The following is a 6,000-nucleotide window of genomic DNA, read 5'->3' as shown; positions in this document are numbered from 1 at the left end:
CTGAGATGAGTAAAATATCTCTGACTGACTAACCAGACCGCATGTACTGACAAGAGTGTCACCAGCCAGAAAGTAATTTCAGCCATTCATTAACACCCGAGAAGCACACACAGCAAAGTAATCCACTATGTGGAGAGTGGAAAAAAAAAAAAAAAAAGGAAAAATAAGAGTGCCATTTATTAGCAAGCAATGAGATTACACTAAGAATTTCTAGAGGACCAGAAACCAGTCTGGCCTTCAGAATGTGGCACTATAAGAGACACTAATGTAGAAGAAAGAGAATGAAAACAGAACAGATCTGCATTTCATTTTGCTGATGTGAGTAGACCCTTCGAAGTCTAAGGGCCTACTTAAATGAATAGCTCAGTATTTGCAAGAGGAGGGCACTAATGTGCACTTTCTTAACATTACTTCATCTGTAATGCCAGTAATTACAAACAAAATGCCTCATATTTAACAAGACCATCTGTCCATACTATCACACTCCTTGTATGAACAGTTACTAGATTGCCATTTCCAAATTAACTACAAAGTGGTGGCTTCTACTTTATTTTAAAGAACACATTTAATGCCCCACATACTGACCTAAGTAAAATGACTCTTTTAATGGTTTTGGTTTGTTTTTTTTTTTTTTCTCCCTTGATGTTAATGGTGTAAATCACCAAACTATCTCTCAGTGACACATTCCCAGCTGGGATGAAGGGATATGAGTCTCCTGACCAGTAAAATTATGATAATTTTATCAGCAGATGCTCTGGCTCTTGCAATATCCTTTGTTGCTCTATTGCAAAAGGCAAATTAATGGCTCTGTTTGTCAGCCCTGTAAACTCTAAACCCTGTCTGATTCTTATTTACACTTAGCCTTCCTAACAGGGCTCTGGCTTTGAAAACAGACCTCCAAGAGAAGTGGAATTTCCAAGAGGGAACCTCAGTCTTTGTTTCAGTTCCTCCTGTTCTGCAAAGGGTCAGGAAAAGATCAGTATGATCTGAACACAACAGCCAGCATAACTTTGCGAGGATGACTGGAACATTCGTAACACACTACTTCATGGACTGCTGACAAAACTTGCAGAAGGGTTAATGGGAGATGTTGAAAAGTTAAAAAAAATGCCCCAAATGTAATTATGCAACACAGATCATTCGATCTTTCAGACTGAAGGACATTGCATCTTTATCAGACACTTTATTATTTTTAAAGGCCTCTTTAAAAAGCTCTACTCAAACAGCAGTTGGGAAAACTCAAGTAGCTATTTGAGATATCTGTCAGCAAATAAACAAATGGCTCAGTAATGGCTGTTCATCCAAAAATTTTGGATGGGCTCAGGCAGTTAATGTGGAGGAAAGTGTCCAAAATAGCACAGAGGGAACTGATGGTGCCAACTTCATATGCCACTGAGGATTTAGGATTCAGTTCCAGGGTTTGGGGTTTTTCCTAAGAGAACCTTGTTTCCTAAGAAGTTGTATCAATGAGATTAATATGTTCAAGTATGTTGTGGTCAGACTTAGCCATCTCAAATCCTTCCACAAACATAATCAACAAATTTGACTGGGACAGAGATTTGCAGCCCCAGAAGTTTAAGCAGCCAAAGACAAATCCATCATACAGAAAAGCAGACTGTAGCGCCAAGTCATTCATAGGCAGCTAGAAATCAAAAAAACTGACAAGAAGAAGAAAAGCTTCATAAACATCTCAATATAGGTAAAAGACCCATGAGGGCTCAATGCATATTAAGTGACACAAACCCACATGTGATCAAGCTTTATTATTTCTGGCACTCCAAGGACTACTTGGTGGGGGATGATTTGTTTTTTTGTTATTTCAACAAGTAAAGACCACTTCCCCAGTTCACTATCAGATCTAAAGCAGTCTAGTACTCAACTACAGCAACCACTTTAGTCAGCTTCTTCAGATAAGAGCAGCGATGATGCAGGCTAACTTAGTTATAGGGGCACAGATTAGGCCACATTATCAGTTAACTTGTTCTTTACCACTAATCTTGTCCTTTGCTGTAGTTACTAAAGATTTACTTCAGGCTAATTTCCAACTATAGCCAAATTTTTTCTTGCCATGAATAATGAGAGTCACTGGTGCTGATGTGATGACAAATGATCCAGCTGCCAAAAATACATACGAGTGGTCCACTTTCAAGAAAGTTTTCCAGGGAAGTGAAGTCTTTCCAAAGACACCAAACTGTCACCAAAATGCCCATGCAATCTGATCTATCATTTGAGCACTGAAAGCCCTCTGCTTTGTATGAACCATAAAGCGTAAACTTACAGTGAAGCTGAGACGTTATTCAAGTGCCCTCATCTACCATGCAGGAAATCCCATCTCATGTTGACAACTACCGTAAACAAGAACGCTCACAGATCAGCTTGTTCCTCACATAAGCAAGATTTCCACAATTATTACTGGAATTATTACCCATTTCTTGTCAGAGTGACTGTTTGAAAGACCATCTCTATACAGGGTCCAAAAGGCAGGGAAAAAAAGGAAAGCAGCTGAAGCTTTTTAACTCATTAATACAATCAAAGAGATGTATAGAGCACAGGCACCATGCAAACAAGCCACTGCTTTACAGCATATAAACTCTAAGAAGCAGACAAGACTATTTTCAGGCTCACAGGTTGGCAGCAAGGAGTAACCCAACAGTGTGAAAGACTTAGTCCTATAGCATCAGAGTGTATCTGGAGTCCTTCACAACATCAAGTAAACTGTTCTCACACCAACATGAGCAGTATCACTGTTTCTCTGTCAGAAAACTCTGTACAACACAATAATGTCTGGTTAGCAGATGGGTCTTCTGTATGTACCGAGTACCCATCCAGTGCATAACTTGTTTCTTTCAGTTACTGCTTTCTTCTCAGTCTGCTCGGGCTCAAATTTGGACAGAGGCTAGGCAGTCAGGCAATCAAAATGCAGACCTACATTCAGGAACGCAGCAGAGTACTCTCTTAGCCTGAATACTTCTTCCTACATCCACCATGGAAAGTTCATTGATTTGTCAAAACATTTCTAGCACTCAGGAATGAGCACAAGAAGTTTATAGGCTCGAGATAGCTTGGACTCTATTCATTAGCAACAGCGACAGGCTTGAAAAGCAAATGCCTTCTTCGCATTTTTTCACAGCTAGAGAGATGCATAATAACTTCAAGACTGTTAATGAGGAGACCTTTTGAAGTGAAATAGTAGACAGACAGTTCCAGCACCTCATTTGGTGGTGTTTCCTGCCCTGTCACTCTGGAACGGGAATTCCTTCTCCCACCCTCAATCTGTTCTTAATTATCTGTTCTTAATTATCAGGTGGCAAATCCTCTGAGAAACTTCCACATGGACAGTGCTTTTCGTATCATCATTTTTCATTGAACAAAGTGCTCCAGTGGCATGGAGACCAAAGCAGTTCAACCTTAAAGGAGCAGGAGACACATTAGCAAGCATCTCGCAAGCAGCAAATACAATAACTGCATGGATGGACAGGAGCTTTCACGTTCTGCCTCCTAAAATTTTTGATATACACACTCTTTTACACCTTGTGGATCGACAGACTGACTCAGGATGAGAAATGCTTCATTCTTCATTGTAGACAGCCGGAGTGTGCAAGTTTGAAAGCATAAAAACTTAAGGAGAAGTCATGACAGAAGTAGTCACTGCACACTAATTAATATGTGGTGAAAGAGTGGTTCTGTTTCTAAATTTTCAGTACCTGCTGTTACAAGAAGTAGGACAGATTTCCAGCTCTTCCCAGCTTACATCCAACTTGTTGACAAAGAAAATGAATTCTATTTAGAAATTCCACTGCGCTACTTCACATGTTGCTAGCTGAACTTAAAGATAACCCCACAAAGTAAATGAATCCATCTTGGCAATCCGCCACAGCAGCCCCACAGATTGTATCAAAGGAAATGACATCTAGCTAGACACCAACCCAGAAGAGAAAATGGGAACAACTAGTATCTGCTGTGTGCATCTGCTTTGTTCCACACTCACCAGAATGATCTGAAAACCCAACACGCTGGGTCACTAGGAAAGAGTATCCTATTTCTTCGAGCAGAACAATCCTGGCACATAATTTTAAAGCACTGCCTGTTACAGTCAACAGGGACTCTGCTACGTGCTTTCCCTTGCCTTCTGACAACTCATCCAAAGGACTGAACAGGCTTTCTCCTTTAGGAAAGCCTGGGAGTCCAAGTCACTGAAATCTGTATGTATTCATGATTTATTCTACTAATTTCTTCCCAACCCAGATCGTTCAGCTGTATGACTGATCTGAAAATAGGAAGGGCTTTCTAGTAAAATTTTCTAAAATTACTTCACTATGCTTTTAGAAACTTCAGGTTCTTACTCATCTGGATGATCTGCTTAAAAAATCTTCACAATTAAGCTTTTTGGGAGGGCTATTGTCTGTAGAAAGTAGATATGTCACCAATACTAACATGTTTCTAGCTGGATGAGGAGAGATGGAAAAGTAAGTCCACCGTGGAAGCAATAATAAATAAATGAATGAGCAAGTGCTTCCACACCGGGTAAAGAAGGTCAGACAATTTTACAGTAAACAATAAAGAGATGCATTGGTCATTTATATTATATACTATTCAAAAGTAATTTTTTTTTTCAATTTACAGTAGATGTCGCACATCATTGGATAAAATTATCATCTAACTACCTGGTTCCACCACTTGCTTTCCTCGCATGATAGAAGCTAAGAAAGAAACAAATTTAAGCCTAATCTAACTTGTGTTGACATCACTAATAATTTTTTGAAGAACTAACAGTATCATCCAAGCTTGCTTTGATAACTTCTACATGGTCTGTTTAAAATACGAAGAGATACAGGATGAAGGTGGCAGAAATGAGTATTCAAATGCTTTTTACCCAGCCTCTACACTTAGAAAAACAAAACAAAACCAAAACCCAAAGGACAACAGCATATTGAAACTGAGGATAAATCTTCACAGAAATAATGTCCCCTCCTGAATGGTAAGGCTGCATGATAAATTACTTAAATCTGAGACACTGGATCAATCGGGGACCTCCATAGGATTGTATGTGCACGCTCAGGGCTTCAACCACTCTCAACTTGAAAATCTCCAATGATGGACAGCACAGCCACCATGGTTCTCGTGTTCCATCATTTGACTTAAATCTTGCTTCATTATAGTATGAACAATGTCCTCCATTATTCAAATTAGTTTAGGCACAGATGATCCCGAAACCCAAAATGACCCTGTGTGAACAGCATATCCATCTGCCAACCATGGCCAACAAGGTTGCCCATGTGAAAAACTGATTCAAATTCCATCTCTTAATGGTTCACAGACGGTGGTCAAAGCCACGCAGCATTTCCACTTTAACCAAAGAAGCATCCTGTAACTGCTACAGGATATTATCTTTTCATGCAGAACAGGAACAACAAGATGACAGAAACTTTGTTACTAGCCTTCACAGGTATTTATTGACAGCAGATGACAGACGACGCTCCAGATTGTCAGGACTCACTTCTAGAGTTCAATGTGCCATACGCTTAGTGATTGATACCTCATGGTCTGCACATATCTACAAGCAGGCCCACAGAATGCTCCCAAACAGAAGTGGAACATCTCAAAATAGTACATAGCAAGAAGAAAAAGTGAGAATCATAGAATGCTTTGGGTTGGAAATGACCTTTACAGGTCACCTAGTCCAAATTAGTGAGGAAAAAATGAAATTAATACAAATTCCACCAATGGAGAGCTCAAGTTTTACACACTTGTAAATGAAAGTTATTGTAGAGTCACAACATAGCCTCATTTGGTTTTTGTTTGTTTTCACAAACCTCAATGCCTCTTTTAACCAAACTCTGATTCCCTGCTCTCCCCTCCTTTTTCACTGGTACTGCTCAAACTTCAAGCCTACAGATTTCAAGTGCTCTAACTTCCACAGCAGTAAAGAACAGCCACCTTCCGTGACTACAACAAACAAGTGGTTTGTGCACAAACAGTATAATCATTATATTCGGAATA

This window comes from Cuculus canorus, chromosome Z (assembly GCF_017976375.1).
Source record: "Cuculus canorus isolate bCucCan1 chromosome Z, bCucCan1.pri, whole genome shotgun sequence".
NCBI lineage: Eukaryota > Metazoa > Chordata > Aves > Cuculiformes > Cuculidae > Cuculus > Cuculus canorus.
Note: the sequence above shows the minus strand (reverse complement) of the source record.